This window comes from Nicotiana sylvestris, chromosome 1 (assembly GCF_000393655.2).
Source record: "Nicotiana sylvestris chromosome 1, ASM39365v2, whole genome shotgun sequence".
NCBI classification, from domain to species: Eukaryota; Viridiplantae; Streptophyta; class Magnoliopsida; order Solanales; family Solanaceae; genus Nicotiana; species Nicotiana sylvestris.
Genome location: NC_091057.1, coordinates 162,475,432 through 162,502,505, shown reverse-complemented (window position 1 = coordinate 162,502,505; position 27,074 = coordinate 162,475,432). Strand labels below are relative to the sequence as shown.

At 41.2% G+C, this 27,074-nt stretch overlaps 1 long non-coding RNA gene across 2 annotated transcripts in view; it reads left to right on the top strand.

Annotated features, from left to right (window-relative positions):
- Positions 1-4,112: 4,112 nt before the first annotated feature.
- Positions 4,113-27,074, top strand: part of LOC138888575 (uncharacterized) — a 42,428-nt gene continuing 19,466 nt past the window's right edge. For both annotated transcript variants that reach the window (XR_011405978.1, XR_011405977.1), the window contains exon 1: positions 4,113-4,397. This is a non-coding gene — a long non-coding RNA (uncharacterized lncRNA). The remainder of the gene's footprint in view (positions 4,398-27,074) is intronic.

Genomic DNA, 27,074 nt, shown 5'->3' with positions numbered 1-27,074 from the left:
GCATCGACCTGGGATTCCGAGTTCGATATGCGGAGCCGTTATCCTCATTTATTTCCCGACTCAGGTACTTCTTTCTTTTGTCCGTTCGAGGACGAACGGTTGTTTTAGAGGTGGAGAATGTGACGACCCAAAGGGTCATCACCGTAATTCTTCCTTGTTCCATGCTCTCGAGGCCTTGAAAACCTCGCTTTTAGTTGCCTCGATTGGCGTGCATAGTTCGGGCGCGTAGCCGGAAAGTTTTTATGCTAGAATATGTGAATTATGTGAAACATTTGATGAATTTTGGTATTAATATGCATAATGTTGACTTCGGTCAACATTTTGGGTAAACAGACCCGGACCTGTGATTCGACGGTCCCGGAGGGTCCGTAGAAAAATATGGGACTTGGGCGTGTGCCCGGAATCAAATTCTGAGGTCCCAAGCCCGAGAAATGAATTTTTGAAAGAAATTGTTTTTCTGAAATTTGATATGAAAATTTGAAATGAAAAGGAGTTAGAAAATATAGGTATCGGGCTCGTATTTTGGTTCCGACGCCCGGTACAAGTCTTAAATATGTGTTAAGCACTATCTGTAAAGTTTGGCTAAAAACGGACGTCATATGACGTGTTTCGGACTAAAAATGGAGAGTTTGAGTTATGAAAGTTGAAGAAAGAAAATCATGTGTTTGAGGCTTGATCCTATGTATATGATGTTATTTTGGCGATTTGATCACACGAGTAAGTCCGTAAGATATTTTTAAGGTTGTGTGCATGTTTGGTTTGGAGCCCCGAGGGCTCGGGTGAGTTTTGAATAGGGCCCGGGAGGTCTTGGACTTAAGAAAATGCAGGTTCAGGTGTTACAGACACCAGCGCGGCCGCGGTCATTTCCGCGCGGTCCGCGCAGAAGCCGCGCGGCCGCGATGCATTTTTGTGCGGTCCGCGTGGCTGAGTCTGAGGGCTAGGGTTTCAGGTTAGCCAGCGCGGCCGCACACCAAAACAGTGCGGTCCGCACTGGAAGGGTTCAGAGAAGCCCCACTTTTCTCCCACTCGGCGCGGCCGCAACACATTTTTGTGCTGTCCGCGCCAGGTCCTCAGAAAGGTATACAAGTTCGGAAAATCTCAGTCATTTTTCACTTTTCAAAAACCCAAAACCCAAGAGGCGATTTTCCAAACAACGTTTTTTCTCCAAAATGATTGGTAAGTGATTTCTAACTTATTTTCTTTATTCCTTAACATCTTTTAACATAATTTCAACTTCAAATCAAAGATTTTCATGGGGAAAATTGGGTGTTTTGGGTAGAACCTAGGTTTTCTACAAATTGAGAAGTTGGACCTCAATTTGGGGTCCGATTTAAAAACAAATCATATATTTGGATTCATGGGGGAATGGGTAACCGGGTTTTGGTCCGAACCTCGAGTTTCGACCACGTGGGTCCGGGGGTATTTTTGACCTTTTTGGGAAAAACCTTGAAAAATCTATTTTCATGCATTGGGGATGATTCATTTAGTAATTATTAATGTGATTAAGTAACTTATGACTAGATTCGAGCGGATTGGTGGTGGAATCAAGAGGTAAAGCTATACTAGAAGCGTGAGTTGAGTTTGGAGCATTCGAGGTAAGTGTTTGTTCTAACTTTGGCTTGAGGGAATAGGATTAGGATGATATTTGCTACTTGCTAATGTGGAGTACGGTGTATAGGCATGGTGACGGTTATCTATGCACCGGAGTCTAGCATGACCATGAGTCTTGATTGCTTTTAATTCGAATAATGTGACACAAGCTCCTTGTTTATTTGATAAGTTTCATATAATGTGAACGGTTGAGGAAGAATGATTTAAAAGGAGAATGTGTTGTGAATACTCCCTTGCCGGGATGTGTAGACTGATATATATATTCTCCCTTGTCGGGATATTTTGGGCTGTTAGCTGTACCCTTGCCGGGTTAAAGGTATTGAGTTGTTATTCTCCCCTGGAGGGGTCTACTATATGAAGTCAGATATTACGATCTATATTACGGGATTGTGTGGCACGCCGTCCACTTATATATATGATATTATGGGATCGTGTGGCACGTCGTCCACTTATATATGATATTATGGGATCGTGTGGCACGCCGTCCACTTATATATGATATTATGGGATCGTGTGGCACGTCGTCCACTTATATATGATATTATGGGATCGTGTGGCATGTCGTCCACTTATATATGATATTATGGGATCGTGTGGCATGTCGTCCACTTATATATGATATTATGGGATCGTGTGACACGCCGTCCACTTATATATGATATTATGGGATCGTGTGGCACGCCGTCCACTTATATATGATATTATGGGATCGTGTGGCACGCCGTCCACTTATATATATATATATATATCATGGAAACCGGAGTTTCTTCTATTTATTTCCGATATTTCATTTTTATCTGTTACTCCCCGATAGCATGTCCCCTCCCAGTTTTACTTTGTATTATCTTGTTATTGTTTTCTTGCACTTGTTGTATATATATCTGTACAGGTTAATTGTGGTAGGTACTGTCTAGCCTCGTCACTACTTCGCCGGGGTTAGGCCAGGCACTTACCAGCACATGAGGTCGGTTGTGCTGATGCTACACTCTGTGCATTTTTGGTGCACAGATCAGGGAGCAGCTTACGGACCGCAGCAGTAGGACTTCTGGGAGCTATCTTCAGTCCAGGGACTCTCGAGGTAGCCTAGCTGGCGTTCGCAGGCCGAAGTCCCTTTCCATGTTTTTTGTTTGTTTATCTTGTATCAGACAAACATGATGTATTTTCCCTTCAGACATTGATTGTAGTATTCTGTAGTAGTCTGTGAGCTAGTGACACCAGACTCTGGGTAGCATTTTGGTTCAAACTTCCGCACTTTTGGTTTTCAGTTACTTTAGATTTAAAGTCTTCCGCTTAGATTTTGTCTCGTTTATTATATTGTTTGAAAGAAAGCAGGAAATATGTTTTAAATATTTGGCTTGCCTAGCTCCGATAGTAGGCGCCATAACGACACCCGATGGTGGGAAATCCGGGTCGTGACAGGAAAGATCATCACGTTGATCTCCATCCACTTGATGTGCTTGATTTCCATGAATGTTTTCGTTGTTGTTTGACATGATGATAACAACATGTAGGATGTAACGTAAAAAGAATAGATTATCAGATTCCTTGTAATGGAACCAATTTGTTTAACCAAAAATCTGAGTCTTTGGTCAAAGCTAGAAATAAAGAGAAATTTGTGTTACTGATAATTTGGAGATGAAAATAATAGAAGATTTCTGAGAATAATAAAGTAATAAGTAGTTTTGTATTTCAGTGTAATCTCAATAAAATTTTGTGTCCCTACAGATGTTGAGTCCTTCTCATTTTATAGTTGATTCTAGGAGAAGGTGTAATGTCTTTGTCTTAATGAGACAATTATGAGCAATAAATGACATTAGAAGAAACGTTACACAATCATTTCTATTTAATTCAAATTTTCTAACGTATTTGATATTTAATGTTGTATTTAGACTCTTTTACGTCATCAGATTCGTATCTTTAATTTTTTCCGATCTTCGGTCTTTAAATGACTCGAATAGGTACGAGACTCGTGCCATTTGAGTAACGGTCCACACCTATGTTGCTTTCTTCTCCCCATATCTGTTGTCGTTTATTGCGTTTTGACCTTTTGACAAGTCTACGTGTCATGACACGTCATCTTCAATATTCAGACTCAGGTTTTTCCCAATACAGTCACATAAAATTATGTAGATTGAGTTACATTTACTTATTCTTGTTATTATTATATTTATTATACCTATTATTATGTATTTAATTAATTAAATGAGAGAGTGTATTATAGCTTTGAGGGTTTGCGGTTTGCCCCTTTCTAACTGATGATATAGTACCATGCATAACGTTATCGGGGCTGATAATCAATCAAAACTTACACCTACTTTAGTTTTCCTTTATTGAGGAATGTCCCCCCCACCCCACCCCCCACCCACCCACACATAAATCCCTTTTTTAGCCTCACTCCCTATTTCTCTTCTCACCTGCTAGAAAAAGCTTCACTGAGTTTTACCATTTTTGTAAGTCATATATAGTAATTTTGTAGTTATGCCATTGCTTTTCTTTCTTTCATTCTTTTACAGTTTTTTCTTGCCCTTTGCTTCATCTGTTTGGGTGAAGAATCCTGTATTTGTTCCTTTTTATTTCTTGTTTCATTTCCTATTTTTTTCCTTTTTATGTTCCTTTTATGCTTCTTTCAATCTTTTTCTGAATTGCGGGTGCTTTTTATTGAAAAGGGTAGAAGGGAGATGGTAAGAGGGAAAGAAAGCATTTGAACATTCTTTATTATGTGATGCTGAGGTTGGATTGGTTATTTTTAACCCAAGAGGAAAGCTGTATGAATTTTCCAGCACAAGGTAACATCTTTCTTACATTTCCAATTTTCATGCCAAAGATTGCATCTTTATATATGTTAACACACATGACTCCTATATAAATTCCATAATCTTGATTGAGTTTGTTTAAAACATTTTTTTGTTTGGGTGGAGGAGGAGAGGGGCAGAAGATAGTTCTTATGATTTTCTTGCTTTAGCAGCAGATCTCATCTTGTACCTGAAAAATCACGCAGCAAAATTGATTAGTATGTAGTATAGTATATATTTTCTCAGATAGATATAGTTTTTTCTGTAAGGACTCTTATTTCTTGGAATGACCTAATGCTTAAAACGACACCTGAAGTTCAAAATTTAGGAAACTAATAATAACTTCTCTCTTATCTCTAACTGAGACCCTTTCAAAGTGGAGTACAATTTGTTTCTCCATGACTAGCAAGGTACTTTGTGAAGGGCTTAGTCTATACAGTCCATCTAGCAACTTAACCCTAGTTAAAAGATCAAATCCATTTGAATGACATTAAATCGACCAATAATTGATGATATTCATTTTTCCATCTAACTTTTGCATGCCAAGCTATATCTTAGGACAAAGTTTTCCTTGACTTAAATCTTATTACTACTTTATATTACAATAGCTTGTACTTGTAGTAACAAAAAATGGGTTGTTGTTTCAGTACTTGAAACTGAACTATGCCTCCTCATCTTATGTGGTTAGGGCCGTTTGGTTAAACTATGTTTCATCTTATGTGGTTAGGGGTGCAATGTTTGATAGGTTGTATAAGTATAGTACTGAACATGATCTACTAGTAATGTTGTGATTGACTATGTTGGGGATTATTTTTTATCGACTATTTGGTTTGATATTTTAAAAATAATATTGCATAATTTTCTTTTAAAAATTATTTATTTACGAAAATGCCGTCCACATTCTTTAGCTTTGTACACTTTATTTCCAAGCTTTGAAAAAAGTTTTGAAAGGGCAGTTCCATCTTTGTACATGCTTGTCCATGTAATAAAAACTATGATATTGCTAATGCCATGTTTAGTATGTATAAAAAATAGTCAGAAGCGAAGTCAGGATTTGAAGTTATTGGGTTCAGAATTCTAACCTTTTTATGTTACTGTCACATCTCCTTTTTGCGCGCCCGGCCCCGAAGGGTTAAATGCGCGGGTGGAGTTTTCCAATTTAAGTGACAATATTCGAAATGGGATTATTTATTTAATTCAGAGTCGCCACTTGGGAAAGGTTTGGCTTTTGGTGTCCCAAGTCACCGGTTTATCTTGGATCCCAAATCGAGGAAAATTTTCGACTTTTCCAAATGAAGTCTGCGAACCAGAAATTCTAAGTAAGGAATTCTGTTGACCCGAGGGAAGGTGTTAGGCATCCTCGAATCCCGTGGTTCTAGCACGGTCGCTTAAATTGTTATAATGGCTAAATATCTGATTTAAATACATGTTATGACTTATGTGCTTTTATTAAGTTTAAACCGCTTTGATTATTATCATTTATTTTTATAGAATTGCAATGTCGTAAAAATGTATCTCGAACTATGTTGCAATCAATGCACCCGTAATTGTTAAACACACTTCGACTCCGTTGAGATTTGGAATCGGGTCACATCAATGTGCACCCGTGTTTAAGAATGTAATTTAATTAAGTCGCGCCTAGAGAGTCTAGCGCCTTATTATTTTGTAGGAAGCCGTGAAATTCGCTAAAACGGCCTATCCTGAATTCTAAATATTTATTATGGTTAATTATTGAGGGCCCCGCAATTTACATTTTTTCATTTGGCAAGGCTCGTCTCATTATTTTAGAAGGAACATCCTAAAGCGACTACATTTCTAATGTGTTTATCTAAAAATAGAAGAAAAGATGCATGCTAATTCAACTGTATGTTTGGCCAAATCCAGATTTTAGTTAATCGTCTGATTAATTATTTGTAGAGTGAAGAAACGTTGTACCTCATGAAAACATGCTTTTAACTTGATAGAAGAATTATATACGAGATTGATGAAATGCTACGACTGTTACAAGAGCTCCCTAACTTTAACTTATTCAGACAAGATTAATTAAAATTGCTTATTTGAAAATGCGACTAATGATATTTGAAACTCATCCTATAAACTGCCTAATGAAAACTGAAACTCAAGAGTTTGAAACTGTATTATCTTTAGCTAGATCTAAACAGCCATTTGCCCTTACATATTCGAAGCATGCCGAAAGAGCGAGTTTGAGTTAACAATCATATTGAATGGCTGCACATTTCATGGATTGTGTTTACATCTTGTATACTACTAAACGAATAAAATGTCAAAGTTTCAGATTGGCATAAACTTTAATTAAGTACAACCTTACTAATGTATCTCTATTAGGCTAACAGACCAGGAACTTACATATCTTAACAATATTTATATAAATAAAAAATTCGTAAGCAATACAACAGGTGATTATAACTCCTTCAGATCTTTTGATTCAGCTTTCATTGCAACATCAGACAGATTCGAAATGTGTACCTGAGGAAATGCTTATAATGAAGAAGGTAAGGGGAGTCAGTTGAGCAATAGAAGCGATACCAAACAGCAGCAGTAACAGCAGGTACCAATAGAACAAAAATCCCAGTGCAAGAGGCCAGTAAAGCCAATGGAGGAAGGGCAGAATGAAACAAATTCCTAGTAGTATGGAATCAGAGATCCAGGCAATCCAATTCCAGGAGAAACAAACAATACAAATCCAAACAATAGACTTAGCCGACACTTGAAAGAAGGCATAACTGATTTGGACAGTTTGAACAAAACTGAGAATCGAACAAAACAATAGGAAGAAGACAATTTCTGATCTTTGTGATATCCCTTTCCCTATCTCCTTTCTTTTCAAATTCTAATGTCAATCCTCAGTTTTGAAATCTATTTGGGTTATCAAAAAGAATTCTTTTCCAGTTTTTGTTTTCAGAATTTGAACTCTCAGTTGTTCCCTCTCAGTGTCTCTCTCTATCTCTGTATGCTCTGTCTGTGTATCTCTATCAGCTCTCTCTTTTTCTCGTATATCCTCACAGTGTGTGTATTTCTCCTCTAATCTTAGGTCTCCCCCTTTTATCTCTGTATGCCCTCCCTTTTATAAGCCTTGACCTTAAACCTTTAACAGCCTGTTAGACCCAAAAGAACACCCCTCCCATGTGCCCTCTTCTTTTCAGTTCCACTTAGTTATTTAAGTATTAAACCCATCATTCCCTTGGCAGGCTTAAACTTTCCCATTTTATTAACTAAAAGCAAACATGGGCAGCAGAATATATCTGACAGCTTATGCTGTCAAACTATTTAATTCAAAAGGGCCTTTATGCCCATGTTGTGCACATGCCCTCCAGTTCAGATTACCATTACAGCCTAACCTTAGATTTCTGAAATCAAATTAGCAATTATAAGTAACTGAACTTGGTTCTTAATTGATTCAGGCAATGTTCAACAGAAGCAAATCGATTTATTTTTGTTCAGACAGTTGAAACTAATTGACGACACATGTCGACTCGACTATATTAGTTATAACACATACAATCGACACCAAAATCAGACATTCAAAAGTATAGGACACATGATTCGAATTGTGCTGACTAAACAGAATTGTACTTCGAGGAATCAGTTAATCAGTACAAATTTGGAATTCAAACTAATTGCACAACAAATACATACATACATACTATCAGAACAAGTAGAAGAAAGACACAAATCAAACACAAAGGCTCGGGCAAGGTGGATAGGACACAGTTAATAAAACTCAAAACACCAGATTCCACCAAACATGGACAGTTTTTAGAACAATCACATGGACCAAAACAAATAAAGAAAAGAAAGAAACTCACCTTAACCTTGAAAAATCAAAACCTTAACTCGGACTCGGACAGACCTTTCTTAAGGCTGAACGGACTTTAATCGAAGTGTTTCTCAGATGAGAAACACTTTGATTAAAGTCCATTAGACCTTAATCTCTTCGGTTGAACGGATATGGACCAGTGACGAAGAATCACAAAGTTCCAAAACTCAGATCCGGGATTCATGCTTCCCTGATCAGATTCAGACCAAACCAAGCATGGTTTGGTCACGAGGGGGGTCTAGGGAGTGTCTGGTGTGAAGCTGGGGTCGGTTGGTGTAAATCGGGTTCCGACTCGAATCTTCAAATGAAGATTCGAGAAGGTGGGATGGGATTCGAGGTGTGTGGTTGGTGGATTTGGGTTCAGGATGGTGAGGAGCATCTATGGTGTTGAGGGTAGGGTCACCGGCGTCCATGCCGCCGGCTTTCATGGTGAAGGATACAGGGGCGGCTCTAGGGTTTGATGGGGAAGATGGTGAAGACGGGAGCTGGGGTATCAGATGGGGGGCAGGGTAAGGTTAAAGGGCTTATATATGGAATGGGTGGGTTGATCTCAGCCGTTGGATCAACTGAAATCAATGGCTTGGATCTAAGGGCTTAGGGGAAACGGTGTCGTTTCAACTAAAGGGGGTTTGGGTTGGTCCGGGTGGAACAGGTCGGGTTTTGTTTGTGGGTATGGGAAATGTGATCTTGGCCGTTGATCAATCTGAGATCAACGGCCCAGATCAGGCTGGATTAAAACGGCGTCGTTTGGACACCCTGGGTATCAACTCGGACTGGACCGGGCAAGCCTGGTTTGGGCATTGTTTGTTTGGGCCAATTTTAACAAATTGGCCCAAATCCGGAAAAAGGAAAGGCCTCTTTTTTTGTCTTTTTTTTTATTATAAAAATACAAAACTAAGTAAAATCAAATTAAAATAAACACTTAATACAATTATTTGCACACACATTAAAATAATTCAAAACAGGTAAAAATCAAACAAAACAAAATCACGGACAAAGATGCATGTTTATGCTTTTCTATTTAACAACCATGTTACGGTTCAGATTATACATGACACGTACATTTTTTTGTATTTTGTTTTAATAAAGTAAAAATGGGCCAAAGTCATAAACAATTAACGAAGTGCCATGTAAAAATCCCAAAATTGTACAACGGGATCAATTGTTATTATTTTTTATTTCTTTTGGAGCGATTGTCTCGTGAAGCAAAAATCACGTGCTCACAGCTGCCCCTCTTTGTTCGGAAACACGAAGAGTTTTCGTGCAAAGATAAAGTGAGCGTGTATGAGCGATTTTTTGCCTATGGACTACTCCGTGTGAAACACATTTTTTGAAAGATCTGACCGAATCTTGCTTCAAAGATTTCCTACATATCCTGGGCTAAACAAGAATCAGGTCAATGTAGTTCGGGAAGTTTTGGTAGCTGGGACTACCATGGGATTGCAATGCTTGCTGCTACTGCTGTTGCTGTTGTCACTGCTGCGTCACTGACCGCCTTATTACAACCAAACGAAAATTGGAAACTGAACTAACTACTTATATGCATGTCAACTGCTAGTTACAAGATTCCTATCTATGATTCTTTTACGACTTGATCTTGGGTCTTAGCTGATTCTGCTTGTAGACTCCGATCTGAATCTTGATGCTTGCGAGTTGCGGCGACTTGTTTAATCTCTGGGATACTGAGTGAGACGCGATTGGCAGGGTTCAGGACCTTAACCAAATGTTGGAGTCAATTTGCCTTCCATTTACTCCGATATCTCGGGACATCTTCTCTCTTTTTTCTTCTTTTTCTTCGTTGATTCCGAACCGGGACTCATCTCGTGGGTCATTTCGATCCATGTGGCTCGAGGTTAGACCTGCGGGAGAAAACAAACAAACAAACGAAATTTTCTGCCCCAGTTTCACTAGGAAAATTTCGTTAATTATTCGCCAGGAAGTTCATAAAATTGATGAAGGAAGATAAAAATGTTCAGTTCAGGGTTGGAGCCCTAATACCGACTAGCTGGGGAAAGGTTCAGCTTAGGGTTTAAAACCCTAATGCCGAACAAAGGAAAAATTCAGTTTAGGGTTTAAAACCCTAATGCTGATTGCATGGAAAAGCTCAGTTTAGGGTTTAAAACTCTAATGCTGGCTGAATGGAAAAAAATTCAGTTTAGGGTTTAAAACCCTAATGCTGACTAAAGGAAAAATTCAGTTTAGGGTTTAAAACCCTAATGTTGATTGCATGAAAAAGCTCCGTTTAGGTTTTAAAACCCTAATGCTGGCTGAAAGGAAAAATTTCAATTTAGGGTTCAAAACCCTAATGCTGACTAAAAGGAAAATTCAGTTTAGGGTTTAAAACCCTAACACTGATTGCATGGAAAAGCTCAGTTTAGGGTTTAAAACCCTAATGCTGGCTGAATGGAAAAAGTTCAGTTTAGGGTTTAAAACCCTAATGCTGACTAAGGAAAAAGTTCAGTTTAGGGTTTAAAACCCTAATGTTGATTGCATGGAAAAGCTCAGTTTAGGGTTTAAAACCCTAATGCTGGCTGAATGGAAAAAGCTCAGTTTAGGGTTTAAAACCTTAATGCTGGCTGAATGGAAAAAGTTCAGTTTAGGGTTTAAAACCCTAATGCTGATTGCATGAAAAAGCTCAGTTTACGGTTTAAACCCCTAATGCTGGCTGAATGGAAAAAGTTCAGTTTAGGATTTAAAACCCTAATGCTGACTAAAAGGAAAATTCAGTTTAGGGTTTAAAACCCTAATGCTGATTGCATGGAAAAGCTCAGTTTAGGGTCTAAAACCCTAATGCTGGCTGAAAGGAAAAAGTTCAGTTTAGGGTTTAAAACCCTAATGTTGATTGCATGGAAAAGCTCAGTTTAGGGTTTAAAACCCTAATGCTGGCTGAAAGGAAAAAGTTCAGTTTAGGGTTTAAAACCCTAATGCTGACTAAAAGGAAAATTCAGTTTAGGGTTTAAAACCCTAATGCTGATTGCATGGAAAAGCTCAGTTTAGGGTTTAAAACCTTAATGCTGGCTGAATGGAAAAAGTTCAGTTTAGGGTTTAAAACCCTAATGCTGACTAAGGAAAAAGTTCAGTTTAGGGTTTAAAACCCTAATGCTGACTAAAGGAAAAATTCAGTTTAGGGTTTAAAACCCTAATGCTGATTGCATGAAAAAGCTCAGTTTAGGGTTTAAAACCCTAATGCTGGCTAAATGGAAAAAGTTAAGTTTAGGGTTTAAAACCCTAATGCTGATTGCATGAAAAAGCTCAGTTTAGGGTTTAAAACCCTAATGCTGGCTGAATGGAAAAAGTTTAGTTTAGGGTTTAAAACCCTAATGCTGACTAAAAGGAAAATTCAGTTTAGGGTTTAAAACCCTAATGCTGATTGCATGGAAAAGCTCAGTTTAGGGTCTAAAACCCTAATGCTGGCTGAAAGGAAAAAGTTCAGTTTAGGGTTTAAAACCCTAATGCTGACTAAAAGGAAAATTCAGTTTAGGGTTTAAAACCCTAATGCTGACTAAAGGAAAAATTCAGTTTAGGGTTTAAAACCCTAATGCTGATTGCATGAAAAAGCTCAGTTTAGGGTTTAAAACCCTAATGCTGGCTAAATGGAAAAAGTTAAGTTTAGGGTTTAAAACCCTAATGCTGATTGCATGAAAAAGCTCAGTTTAGGGTTTAAAACCCTAATGCTGGCTGAATGGAAAAGTTCAGTTTAGGGTTTAAAACCCTAATGCTGACTAAAAGGAAAATTCAGTTTAGGGTTTAAAACCCTAATGCTGATTGCATGGAAAAGCTCAGTTTAGGGTCTAAAACCCTAATGCTGGCTGAAAGGAAAAAGTTCAGTTTAGGGTTTAAAACCCTAATGCTGACTAAAAGGAAAATTCAGTTTAGGGTTTAAAACCCTAATGCTGATTGCATGGAAAAGCTCAGTTTAGGGTTTAAAACCTTAATGCTAGCTGAATGGAAAAAGTTCAGTTTAGGGTTTAAAACCCTAATGCTGACTAAAAGGAAAATTCAGTTTAGGGTTTAAAACCCTAATGCTGATTGCATGGAAAAGCTCAGTTTAGGGTCTAAAACCCTAATGCTGGCTGAAAGGAAAAAGTTCAGTTTAGGGTTTAAAACCCTAATGCTGACTAAAAGGAAAATTCAGTTTAGGGTTTAAAACCCTAATGCTGATTGCATGGAAAAGCTCAGTTTAGGGTTTAAAACCCTAATGCTGGCTGAATGGAAAAAGTTCAGTTTAGGGTTTAAAACCCTAATGCTGACTAAAGGAAAAAGTTCAGTTTAGGGTTTAAAACCCTAATGCTGACTAAAGGAAAAATTCAGTTTAGGGTTTAAAACCCTAATGCTGACTGCATGGAAAAGCTCAGTTTACTAAACGATCTCCTTTTTTTGAAAATTCAGTTTAGGGATTAAAATCCTAATGCTGACTAAAAGGAAAATTCAGTTTAGGGTTTAAAACCCTAATGCTGATTGCATGGAAAAGCTCAGTTTAGGGTTTAAAACCCTAATGCTGGCTGAATGGAAAAAGTTCAGTTTAGGGTTTAAAACCCTAATGCTGACTAAAGGAAAAAGTTCAGTTTAGGGTTTAAAACCCTAATGCTGACTAAAGGAAAAATTCAGTTTAGGGTTTAAAACCCTAATGCTGATTGCATGGAAAAGCTCAGTTTAGGGTTTAAAACCCTAATGCTGGCTTAGTGGAAAAAAGTTCAGCTTAGGGTTTAAAACCCTAATGCTGACTAAAGGAAAAAATTTTTCTTGTACCCGTGTACCTTCCTCTTTGGGCGACACCTGCTTCTTGCACGATTGTCTTGGATTATACCTGTTTCAACTTTTCAGACAAAGAACAATTGTTAGTTCGGAAATGACGGTCGGTTCGGTGACCTTGATCGTTCCCAATTGCTTTGTTGCGTCTCTATTTCTGTTGCGAAGTCCCGCCATTGATTTGATTTGAATGGCGAAAACCTTTAGACTGCTCAGGCTTGTATTTCCAGATTCTGTGATGACTTGCTTCGTAAGGCTCTCCTTTTTTTTCCCTTTTTTTTTGTGTCCCGTTTTGTTTAGAGGTTCTCAACGGGGATTTTATTGGAGGTATTCTGCGGGGATTTGTACAAAATGGAAACTATGTGGGGGAATATTTACAAAGTGGATTCTTTGTGTGGAATTTTGTACAATGGGGCATGCTGAGGATTTATTTCAAGGCGGGCTTTCTAGGATTTGTTGAGGTAAGCTTGTTGGGGAATTTTTACAAAGGGACTCGCTGGGATGTGCTGGGGAGATTCCATTTTTTTTTGATTGGGGAGACTCTGTGGGGATTGTACAAAAGGAGAGACTCTGTGGGGATTTGTACAGGGGGAGACTCTGTGGGGATTTGTCCGAAGGCGGACTTGCTGGGGAAGATTTCTCTCTTTCCTCTTTAAACACCATCAAACGTCATGATCCATCAGGCTTGGGCAATCGTACCAACGAAATGAGGCGCTTTCCTTCATGAGACGGGATTCCGTGCAAACAAACCTGCCACCTGCCCTTTCCGGTGTATCCTGAACTTGGGGTTAAAACACAAAAGGGATTTGAAGAGAAGCAAAGAAAGGAGAAAACAAATTTCAGGAAGGGAGTGTCCTTTTCGGGACGAGAAAGACTTATCTGAGGAAGATAACGCTGGCTTTAGATGACATGACATGCTCTTTGGACTGGACGCCTGATCTTCCATGAACTTGCGTTTCCATGAACCAGAACGGATCTGTGATTCCAAACCGGTGGAACTTTGCCGAGACTTCCTTGGGGTAGAGTCATTCTTTTCGGCCAACAGCGCCCTTTGCGGGTTTTCGCCGGCTGACCTCTCTCATTTCTCTTCCTGTCATCGCTTGATAGCACTCTTTGTGAGTTTTTACTAAACAAGCTCTCTCATTTTGGTTTCTCTACTCCCGTCGCCTCGTGGTGCCCGAAGGTTTTCACCGACGAGACTCTCTCATTTTATCTCTCTCAAATCAGAGTGTGCTGGTCTCCATTTGCGACGCTTATTGGTTCCCCGCCATATTTGGTAACTGATTTGAAAACTTGTGCTTGGTAAAAAGAGGTAGACGATACTAACTTCTCAACTGCTCGACGTGCCCCGGTTTCAATTTCAGGGCGAATGGGATTTTATTGTTGGTGTGACTGAACCTCAGGGAGAGGCTGCCTACGTATCCTTTCGGAATCAAGTCAAACGTAGTTCAGGCCTCAATCAATTTCGTTTTTTTTTTCTTCTTTTTTTTTTTGCTTTTTTTTTTTTTTTGTAAGCGGCTCAAAGGTTTATAGAGAATTGGACAGTGTTTGGGGAGTAGTGGGGAATAAAACCTTCATCATTTCCAATGTGTCAAGACTACTAGAGTATGATTTAGACGTAGTACCTCTTGACTGCATCTGCATTTACTGCTGTGTCGGGGTCATTTCCTTCGATATCACCTAAATACAATGCTCCTCTTGGCAATATTTTCCTTACGATGTATGGGCCTTTCCAATTTGGGGCAAACTTTCCTTTTGCTTCTTCATGATGCGGCAGAATACGCCTCAGTACCAGCTGACCTACTTCGAAATTCCGGGGTCGGACTTTCTTGTTGTAAGCACGGGCCATCCTTCGTTGGTATAACTGTCCGTGACAAACTGCGGCCATTCGCTTTTCATCAATCAACGTCAATTGCTCCAGTCGAGCCTTGACCCACTCGCTGTCTTCGATTTCTGCTTCGACAATGATTCGAAGCGAAGGAATTTCTACCTCTGCCGGTATTACAGCCTCGGTCCCATAAACCAAAAGATAAGGAGTCGCTCCCACCGATGTGCGTACCGTAGTGCGGTACCCCAATAATGCAAAAGGTAACTGCTCATGCCACTGTCGGGAACTTTGGATCGTTTTCCTCAAAATCTTCTTGATGTTTTTATTTGCAGCTTCCACAGCACCATTGGCTTTCGGCCGATAAGGAGTAGAATTCCTATGCGTTATCTTGAACTGCTCGCATACATCTCCCATCAAGTGACTGTTCAAGTTTGCTGCATTATCTGTAATGATAGTCGCAGGAATACCGAAACGACAGATAAGATTTGAGTGTACAAAATCCACCACCGCTTTCTTAGTGACTGACTTGAGAGTGACAACTTCTACCCATTTTGTGAAGTAATCGATGGCAACCAGTATAAACCTATGTCCATTCGAAGCCTTCGGTTCGATTGTTCCAATGACGTCCATGCCCCAGGCGACAAATGGCCAAGGTGCAGACATGGGATGCAGCTCCGTGGGAGGGGCATGAATCAAATCACCGTGCACCTGACACTGATGACACTTCCGAACAAAGCTAAAGCAATCCTTTTCCATGGTCATCCAGTAATAACCTGCTCGAAGGATTTTCTTCGCTAAGACATACCCGTTCATGTGGGGTCCGCACACACCTGCGTGTACTTCGTGCATGATCTTTCTTGCCTCCTCGATATCGACACATCTTAGAAGATTGAGGTCCGGGGTCCTCTTATACAACAATTCACCACTCAGAAAGAAGCCACTTGCATGTCGCCTAATGGTCCTCCTTTGATCTCCAGTAGCATGCTCGGGGTATTCTTGCGTCTTCAGGAACCTCTTGATGTCATGGTACCAAGGCTGCGTATTTGATCCCGCCTCGATTACACTGCAGTAACCGTGTCTTTCCTTGATTTGGATTTCCAAAGGATCGACGTGGGCGTTGCCCGGGTAGGGTAGCATTGAAGCCAAAGTAGCAAGTGCATCTGCCAGTTCATTGTGACACCTCGGGATATACCTGAACTCTATTGATGTAAAGCGCTTGCTGAGGTCCTCCACATGCTGTCGGTAAGGGATAAGTTTGACATCCCGAGTTTCCCATTCGCCTTGAGCTTGCCGGATAATCAGGTCAGAATCTCCCATAATCAGTAAGTCTTCGACATCCTGATCGATTGCCATATGCATGCCCATGATGCAGGCTTCATACTCAGCTGTATTATTTGTGCAAAAGAAACGAAGTCTAGCTGTGGCGGGATAATGCTGACCAGAAGGCGAGATCAAAATTGCCCCAATCCCTACACCCTTGGCGTTCACGGCTCCGTCAAAGAACATCTTCCAAACACGAGCTTCCTCCGAGATCACTTCTACGGTGTTTACCTCTTCATCTGGAAAGTAGGTATCCAATGGCTGGTATTCCTCATCGACCGGGTTTTCGGCCAAATGATCTGCTAACGCCTGGGCTTTCATTGCCGTGCGAGTGACATAAACTATGTCGAATTCCGTAAGCAAGATTTGCCATTTAGCCAGTCTCCCAGTAGGCATTGGTTTCTGAAATATATACTTCAAAGGATCCAACCTGCTTATGAGGAACGTAGTGTGGGCTTGGAGATAATGTCTCAGCTTTTGAGCAACCCATGTGAGAGCGCAACATGTCCTTTCCAACAGTGTGTATTTGGCCTCGTAGCCGGTGAATTTCTTGCTCAAGTAGTAGATTGCTTGCTCCTTCTTTCCGGTTACGTCGTGTTGCCCGAGGACGCAGCCGAAAGAGTTCTCCAAGACTGTTAGATACAAGAAAAGTGGCCTTCCCGGTTCTGGAGGGACCAAGACCGGGGGATTCGAAAGGTATTCTTTGACTTTATCAAAGGCTTCTTGACACTCAGTTGTCCATTTAATCGCCGCATCTTTCCTTAACAGCTTGAATATGGGCTCACACGTGCTTGTCAGCTGGGCAATAAACCGACTGATGTAGTTCAACCTGCCCAACAGACTCATCACGTCTTTCTTTGTTCTCGGGGGAGGCAGATCTCTGATGGATTTTATCTTAGTTGGATCTAGCTCGATACCTCTCCTGCTTACGATGAAGCCCAAAAGTTTGCCCGACGGAACTCCGAAAGCGCATTTGGCTGGGTTTAGCTTCAAGTCATACTTCCTTAATCTCTCGAAGAATTTCCTCAAGTCTTGGATGTGATTATCCTGTGTCCTGGACTTGACTATCACGTCGTCCACGTACACCTCTATTTCCTGATGCATCATGTCATGGAAAATGGCAGTCATGGCCCTTATGTAAGTAGCCCCAGCATTCTTCAGACCAAATGGCATGACCCGGTAGCAGTAGGTGCCCCAAGGCGTGGTGAAGGCAGTTTTTTCGGCGTCCTCTTCATCCATCAATACCTGATGATACCCAGCATAACAATCCACAAAAGACTGTATCTCGTGCTTGGCGCAATTATCAACGAGGATGTGGATGTTGGGCAGCGGGAAATTATCTTTCGGACTTGCTCTGTTCAAATCTCGGTAATCTACACATACTCGAGTTTTTCCGTCCTTTTTTGGTACTGGAACCACATTTGCCAACCATGTTGTATATTGGACTACCCGAATCACTCCCGTTTTCAGTTGTTTGGTGATCTCCTCTTTAATCTTGTCACTGACCTCAGTTTTGAACTTTCGTTGCTTTTGTTGAACTGGAGGACAATCAGGATGAATCGGCAATTTATGAACCACTAGATCAACACCTAGTCCCGGCATGTCATCATATGACCAAGCAAACACGTCTTTAAATTCAAAAAGAAGTTGAATTATCGCCTCTCGCGTTTTCTTGTCCGTGTGAATGCTTATCTTGGTCTCCCGGATTTCTTCCGGGGTTCCTAAATTTACCGGTTCAGTGTCATTCAGATTTGGCTTAGGTTTATTCTCGAAATATTCCAACTCTCGGTTTATCTCCCTAAAAGCCTCTTCCGCATCATATTCTGGTTCTGGGTTCATTAATTCGCAGTTAAATAGCTCATTGTGATCTGGGCGTGAAGTCCGCAAGCATGTCATATTTAAAGCCGCATTATTAGGACTGAAAAGAAAGATAAAAGGCAAAATAACAAAAAATTAGAACAAAAGAAAGAATGGGAAAGCAATGATGATTTTTTTTTTATATTTTCTTTGGAAAGTTGGAAGACAACAATGTTTACAACTAGGAATTCAAAGCAACAATTGAAAAGAAGAAAACGTTCAAGTTATGTCCTGGAGATAACTTGTGACACAGGAAAGGTGGCAGGACAGGTCTACCCGGACTTCCGTCTAGTCGGGAATGGCGTGGCCTCCCAGTTTTGAAGTTTGGCGTTTGGCCCCATGTACATCATCTCAGCAGTGCTTGTGCCTTCACCTGGTTGAACCATGTGGACCTCGTAGAGCATTTCTCTCATCGCCCCACATATCTCCTCGATTTACTCAGCTGTGAAGACCTCATCATCTTCTTCTTCAACGTACCTTGGCCTGATGAAAGTTGTATATAAATCCAGCAGTGGTTGAGGTAACTTCCAACCCTCATTTCTCCTTTTCTTTGCCCATTCTTCGTCTGCTGGAGTAGGTTTGAAACCTAGTCCAAAAGGTTTCTTGGTGACTGACAAGGTAATGGGTTCTGTTATTCCCTGAAGGGTTCGTCCAAGCCCCTTCCCTGGTCTAAATCCATGCCGGATCATCTCTTTGGCCACCATGACCGAGGCGTTAGACAGGAAAGGCTGGGGCCAGGGTATTCCCTCTTCGTGCTGCTCTGCTAGTACAATCTCAAAAGCTTGATAGACCGTGTGTTCGCTCCCTTCTCTCGGTTCCAGATATGGAATAGATGGGTCCCGGTAAATAGCATGCTCATCTTCCCCATGGACCACGATCTCCCGGTCCTCGTACTCGAACTTCACCATCGGGTGAAGAGTGGAAGGCACGGCTCCTGCCGCATGGATCCAAGGTCTGCCAAGGAGAAAATTGTAGGATGTATCCATGTCGATTACCTGGAAGGTTACTTGAAATTCGACTGGTCCTATGACCAACAACAGGTCTATTTCTCCCATGGTATCTCTCTTGATGCCGTCGAAAGCTCTTACGCAGACATTGTTGGGTCGGATTCTTCCGGTCCCAATTTCCATCCTTTGTAGCGTGGAGAGCGGGCAAATGTCAACACCTGATCCCCCATCCAACATTACCCGCTTGACATAGTAGTCCTCGCATTTAACTATTAAATGCAAAGCCTTGTTGTGTGCTGCTCCTTCCGGGGGTAAATCATTCTTGCTGAAAGAGATTTGGTTAACGGCAAAGAATCTTTCTGTCATCCGCTCTAGTTGCTCCACCGAGGTTTCAACTGGTACATATGCTTCATTCAAGGTTTTCAGTAGGATCTTTTGATGCTCGGTCGACCTCATCAGTAATGACAGCATGGATACTTGCTCAAGGTACTTGCGCAGCTGATCTATCACTTCGTAATCCGGCATTTTCATTTGTTGGAAGAACACTTCCGCTTCTTCAACACTCACGGGCTTCTTTGGAGGGAAGCGCCTTTGTGTGGCGTTGTTCAGTTCTTGGGTATTTGAATACTTTCCAATGAAAGTATTTTTTGGAAGTTCTCCCATGACCTCTTTACCTTTGTACATCACCAAAGTCTTTTGATAATTCCACGGCACTGTGGACGGGTTGGTCATTGGCTTTTGTGGCACGCGTCTGATAACCACTGGCTCATTCAGCCGAGGTGGTTGAATCGTCCCCCGGACCACATAGGCCCCTTTCGGCACGTACATAGGTTTTGTCTTTTTGATTTCGAAGTTCTGCGTCTTCTCAGCTTGACCTCGTGGTATGTAAAGAACCTCATTTTTTACAGGTACCACTTTCTTCTCTACCTTCTTTTCAGGATTGCTTTTTATAGCCTTGACCTCTTCCCCCTTTTCTGGTTTCTGGTCCATTTCGGGCCTCTTCCCCGTGTCGACAATGGCAATTATAGCTTTCAAAGCAGGATCGAACTCTTTGTCTTCACAAATCATTCCGATCAGCGGCCCATTATTGTGAGCAGGTAATGGATTGTTAGTTACGTTCGGGATCTCCTCGTCCCTTAGCACTATTTTCCTTTGCTCTAACAAATTTTTGACCACTCTTTTCAACGACCAGCAGTCATTTGTATCATGTCCCTCGACCCCTGAATGATAGGCGCATCTGACTCCAGCTTTGTAAGAAGGTGACGTCGGGTTTTGCCTTTTTTGAGGGATTGGTTGCAAGAAACCCAACTGGACTAGCTTCGGGAACAAAGTATAGTATGGTTCACCGATGGGCGTGAAAGTCCGCCTTCGAGGTGGCTCCTGAGGGCGAAAGTTATTCTGCGGGGGTTGTGGGTTATAGTGGTTGCGGTAAGGAGGCTGATTTCTGGGAGGTGGAGCTGGGCCTCGGTTGGCTTGTTGTGGTGGATGGGCATAAGGCTGGGCATTCATGACCATATAAGGTTGATGAGCATATGCCAGATTTGAGTGGGGGTAGTAGTGTTGTGGGGTTCTTTCCGGAAAACGGGGCCTGGGATGACGATTCTCCCTTGCTTCCGAGGCTGCCATAGTCGCTTCTTCCTTCTTCTTCCCCCTTGTCGTTCCTCCGGACCCGCTTTGGACGGCCTGGGAGGTCGCCCTTATGGCTGCTTGACTCAGAATCCTACCTGTTTTCAGACCATTTTCCACCATCTCTCCAATCTTGATCGCTTCCGCGAATGGCTTACCCATGGCTGACATCATGTTTTGGAAATAGTCAGACTCTTGAGCCTGGAGAAAGGTAGTGACCATTTCCACTTCATCCATGGGAGGCTTCACTCTCGACGCCTGTTCACGCCACTTAATAGCATATTCTCTGAAGCTTTCCGAAGGTTTCTTCTTCAAATTCGACAGAGAGTTTCGGTCTGGCGCAATGTCGATGTTATACTGGAATTGTTTTACAAAATCTCTGGCGAGATCATCCCATATATGCCATCGGGACATTTCCTGATCCATATACCATTCCGAAGCTATCCCTACTAGACTTTCCCCAAAATACGCCATCAGCAGTTCTTCTTTTCCGCCGGCTCCCCGTAATTGGTTGCAGTATTTCTTAAGATGTGCAATGGGGTCACCGTGCCCATCGTATTTCTCGAACTTTGGGGTCTTGAAACCCGTTGGCAGGTGCACGTGAGGGAACATGCACAGGTCGGCGTAAGAGACGCTCTTTTGTCCGCTCAATCCTTGCATATTCTTCAAACTTTGTTCAAGGCTTCTCATTCTCTTGGCAATCTCATTTTGTTCTGCAATTCTGGGGTTCTGATCCTGCCCGGGTGCAAGTTCGCACTGAGGCGGTAGAGGATTAGTACTGGTGGCGAACCTAGTTGGTTCCATTGAGAACGATGGCGCTTGGAATGTAAAAGAGGATGAGTCAAAGCTTGGCTTGTACGTGGCTGGTTGTGCCGTGATCGGGCAAGGCGATGCAGTAAAGATGTTCATGCTTGCATCAGTGGATGACATTCGGGGATGAGGCTCAGAAGGCGATCCAGCAGAGAAGGCTGAGGTGGCTGGGTACCCGAATGGGGTAGCAGGATAATTTATGGGGACATTAGAAGTCCCACTTGACCTGGAGAATAATTCAGGGAATCCGGGGACGACACTTGGCGGCTCTTTCCCATTATTCCAGTCGTCCAGCATTTCCAACATGCGGAGCCGTAGGATTCTATTTTCCTCCGCAGTTGCGGATTCAGGTGTGAGGACGGCTGAGATCGAGCTCTCCTCGGAAACAGGGATTGTTTGCAATGGAATTTCTGAAGACATTTCCACACTTCCTTTTGACCTGGTGAAGTAAGTGTGAGTACTGCTTCTGGTCCTAACAACAGGTAGTTGAACACTTCTCCTTGACCTCGTGAAGTATGAGTGCGAGGCCAGACTTTCACCAAACCAACCGTCTTTTCAAAAACCCTGGATGTCTCAACGACAAACGCACGGTTAATTTGTAGCAAATAACAGATAGTTAATCTCACGTTGGACATGATGCACCTATACAGTTAAGTGGATTACTATATGTTTGCTACGAGAGCATGCGTCATTCCGGCATTTTTATTAGTTTTTTTTCTTTCTTTTCTTTTTCTTTTTCTTTTTTTTTCTTTTATGTCTTTTTTTTTTTGCAGTAAAAGAAATGCGACCGGATCCGATGAGGATTGCCTACGTATCACGATGCCTACGCGAATCAGATCATTACGTAGTTCGAAAAACACAAATGAGCGTAAAAGAAGCAACCTCTTTATTGTTGAGATGGTCTATTACAAACTACATTTTGCAAAAAGAAAAAGCGAACTTTGAAAATAAACCTAGACTCAAAATAGACTAAAAATCATCCTGATGGGAAAAACAAGCAGAAGATGCTAAGATACAGATTTGACTTATGAGTGCATTATGGTTTTGAAAATTGGTTTCCGCGGGGCATCGTTCGGCCTCACCGCGGTCCTAGGCGTGAGATCCCTCTCAAGTTGCTCCAGCTCGTGCATAGTCTGCTTGACAGAACCCATTACTGCTGAGAGGACGGTAACGCTGGACATGTCCTCACATTGTAGACATCGTCTGGTGATGGCATGGGCAATGGCCTTGATCCTATCTCTAGTTTGCTTCTTCTCTATGAGTAGGCGTCCTATCTGATCGCTACATATCTTAAATACTCGAGCATCCTGTATATGTTGGTGCTTCAGTCGTCGTACTTCCAACTTCATCTGGGTTATTGAGTCGTACCAGTATCTGCTCTCAATTTGGAAACCCTTGGCCTGATTAGCTGTTTTGATCTCAAGTGTAGCCATCTCTCTCTTTATTTTAGCAACAGTTTTCTCGTGGTCGCCTTCCAATTGATTTAGGTATCGGCGATGCTTATCTGCTCTTGTATCCCACTGTGCCCTGAGCTCTGCTATGACGTTTTCAGATTTCTCCAAACCATCTTGCCATTCCCTGATTTCACCTTTTAGCCTTTTTATCAGCTGCTCGTCTGATCGATGCCTTGGCTGTTTATCCGCATCCACCCTTATCTGTTTGATCTGGGCTCTGAGTCTTTCGTTGCCCTGAATTAACCTGTTCCGCTCTCCCAGATTGGTAGCATATTGCACGTTGTGCTCATATTTCAAACTTTCCACTTGTTGCTTTAACCTGTTGATTTCGGCGCAATAGCCTCTTTCCTTTGCTAACCAATCCCACTGCCTTTGCGATGATTCGGTGAAATTCCGGATGTGGGGCCTCTTAGCTGGCTTTTCATGCTCAAGTTCCCTTCTGTACCATGCAAGGTAACCTGGCGCCGTCTCTCCTTTGGCTCGATCCCGCACGCAAGTATCTGATTTCAAATATTGACACTCACTCCAGATTTGACGAATCTTTGCTTCTGGGAATTGTCCGTTAGGACTTATCTCGATTGCTTGAGTGCTAAGATCTTCCTCATGAGGTACTGTTTGGCATCTTCCGAACTGTCTCAAAACTCGGCAGGGTGCGTAAGGTTGAATGCTCTTAAGCCCCATTAGTAAGAAATGAGTTTTAGCTGCAGACATATATAGGATCTCATCAACAGGCAACCATCCCAACGTCCATTGTATTTGGCTGGCAGTAAGAGCTTGAAAGAACGAGGTCCATGCCAGGACTCCTTTGGGCAAACTGATCTCTTTGGTTCTCGTGTAAGATTCTTCTATGCAGGTCTTTTCCGGGGAACCATGGCTCAAAATCTCGGAATGATGGCAGAGGTGCTCGGTCATCCATATCTGTAGGAGCAAGTTACAACCTTCGAAGAAATTTCCCCCAGCTTTACAAGCTGTAAGAGCTCGAAAGATGTCGGATACCACCATTGGCACGAGAGTACTGTCACTTTGCGTGAGTAAAGTGCTGACGACCCCGGATATCTTCAGATCAATGTTTCCGTCTTTCCTTGGAAATACCAGAAGGCCCAGGAACATCATCATGAACGCTACCCGTCTGTGCTTGTCCCACTTCTGACGAACTCCTTTGCTGCACAGTTTGTTGATTGGATTATTGAATCCCCCCTCATGACCGTACCTATCATATATGAAGCATGGAGTACAAAATCCGGCTGCCAGATCCGGGTTGTGGACTGTTCTAGGTATCTTCAATGAATCTAGGAACCGATGTACCGTGACGACTCTTGGGGCGACCAAGTATTTTTCCCTCAAGGGAAGTTCAGTATTCCCGATGTATCCGGCCATTTCTTCCAAAGTCGGGGTGAGTTCAAAATCAGAGAAATGGAAAACATTGTGCGCCGGGTCCCAATAGGTAACCAAAGCTCTTATGATATCTCCCCGAGGCTGGATTTCCAACAAACCCACAAGACCTTTCAGATATTTCTTAACCTCGTTTTGTCCTTCAACACCTAGATCATTCCACCATAGCCGTAACTTGACAGGGATTTTGGTCATTATTGAAAAATGTTCATTTTGCATCGTGCTCATCCTGCACATTTATTAAGGTGATTTTAACAAAACGAACTGACTCAAAATTTTTTACAGAGGTGATCAAGTTTTGAACACGACCTTTAAACACTTCGGGGACGAAGGTTTTAAGGCTGTGTGGGTCTACTGGATAAAAATGCTAAACAAGACCCAAAGGTGGCTATTTATGCAAAGTCAGTCTTCCGGCGTCCCTTTCGGGAACATTCGGCTATTTATGACAAAACAGCGTCACCCGATTTATTTACGACTCTTTTTTTTTAAAAAAGTTTGAAATGCATTTTTTATTTATTTATTGATTTTGGCTATTTTAGCAAAAATGGGGTTGAACCCGACGAGAGTTGCCTACGTATCTCACATCCGGTGAGAATCAAACCGGCGTAGTTCGGGCTATCGTGAATAGAGAAAATCAAATAAACCTAAAAATCAAGAATACGTATTTTTTTTTTTGAAAAGAGATAAAGATTAAAGAAAATATATATTACTAATTATTATTTTTTTTTGGGAAATATTTGGATTATTAGTCTTAATTTATAAAAGGGGTACTACAAAAGAAACAACATTTTTTTTGAATTATGAATTTCCGTTTTTTTTACCTTTAAATAAATACCTTTTTTTTTTCTTTTTTGATTTTGGAAATGATAAAAAAAGAAAATTTTTGTATTATTATTTTTTTTTATTAATAATTCAAACTAAGAAGACAAATTTTGTTTTTATTATTTTTTTTTTAGAAATATTTCGGCGAAGTTTTGACACTACTTGGACATTGGTTTTATTCTTCCAAAATAAGTAATTATCTCCCTACGCTGCTATTTTCTTTTTTAGGAACCGGTCAGCATGCGGAACTGAAGCAAATAAATGCGCAAAACAGATAGGAATGCTGCATGATGGTCCTTTCATCTCAGGTTGCCTGTCCTACACGGACCCAACCCCTGTGTTGAGTCCCCTAAGTCAAATGCAACATGATGCAAATAAGCGTTCCTACTAGGGATCCGGCATGAAGTCAAGTTATTCTAGGTTCGTAACCTGGGTATTTGTTCTAGACTGCGTACCCGAGCGGACAACTCGAGTCGAGGAGGGGGCTACGTACCGGGGACCCGCGAGATCGTCCGACTTTGTAACTTGTCCGACCTCTTTCTTATTTCAGGTATTGACACTAACAGAATAGGGAGTCTCGACCAGCGAGCTTCTCCCCGGAGGTAAGAAGAGAAGGGTTTCGGCACAGTTTATATACAGTTCAGATAATATCAAAGCGGTAAAAGACAGCATTTAGCACATTATGCAAAAACATGTAATAAAGATCAGATAATAAAGCCAAATATAACAATTATTCTAAGCTCGAATTCTTGAACCCTGAACCAGTGGTTCTGGGTCCATTAGTCCCCAGCAGAGTCGCCAGAGCTGTCACACCTCCTTTTTGCGCGCCCGGCCCCGAAGGGTTAAATGCGCGGGTGGAGTTTTTCCAATTTAAGTGACAATATTCGAAATGGGATTATTTATTTAATTCAGAGTCGCCACTTGGGAAAGGTTTGGCTTTTGGTGTCCCAAGTCACCGGTTTATCTTGAATCCCAAATCGAGGAAATTTTCGACTTTTCCAAATGAAGTCTGCGAACCAGAAATTCTAAGTAAGGAATTCTGTTGACCCGAGGGAAGGTGTTAGGCATCCTCGAATCCCGTGGTTCTAGCACGGTCGCTTAAATTGTTATAATGGCTAAATATCTGATTTAAATACATGTTATGACTTATGTGCTTTTATTAAGTTTAAACCGCTTTGATTATTATCATTTATTTTTATAGAATTGCAACGTCGTGAAAATGTATCTCGAACTATGTTGCAATCAATGCACCCGTAATTGTTAAACACACTTCGACTCCGTTGAGATTTGGAATCGGGTCACATCAATGTGCACCCGGGTTTAAGAATGTAATTTAATTAAGTCGCGTCTAGAGAGTCTAGCGCCTTATTATTTTGTAGGAAGCTGTGAAATTCGCTAAAACGGCCTATCCTGAATTCTAAATATTTATTATGGTTAATTATTGAGGGCCCCGCAATTTACATTTTTTCATTTGGCGAGGCTCGTCTCATTATTTTAGAAGGAACATCCTAAAGCGACTACATTTCTAATGTGTTTATCTAAAAATAGAAGAAAAGATGCATGCTAATTCAACTGTATGTTTGGCCAAATCCAGATTTTAGTTAATCGTCTGATTAATTATTTGCAGAGTGAAGAAACGTTGTACCTCATGAAAACATGCTTTTAACTTGATAGAAGAATTATATACGAGATTGATGAAATGCTACGGCTGTTACAAGAGCTCCCTAACTTTAACTTATTCAGACAAGATTAATTAAAATTGCTTATTTGAAAATGCGACTAATGATATTTGAAACTCATCCTATAAACTGCCTAATGAAAACTGAAACTCAAGAGTTTGAAACTGTATTATCTTTAGCTAGATCTAAACAACCATTTGCCCTTACATATTCGAAGCATGCTGAAAGAGCGAGTTTGAGTTAACAATCGTATTGAATGGCTGCACATTTCATGGATTGTGTTTACATCTTGTATACTACTAAACGAATAAAATGTCATAGTTTCAGATTGGCATAAACTTTAATTAAG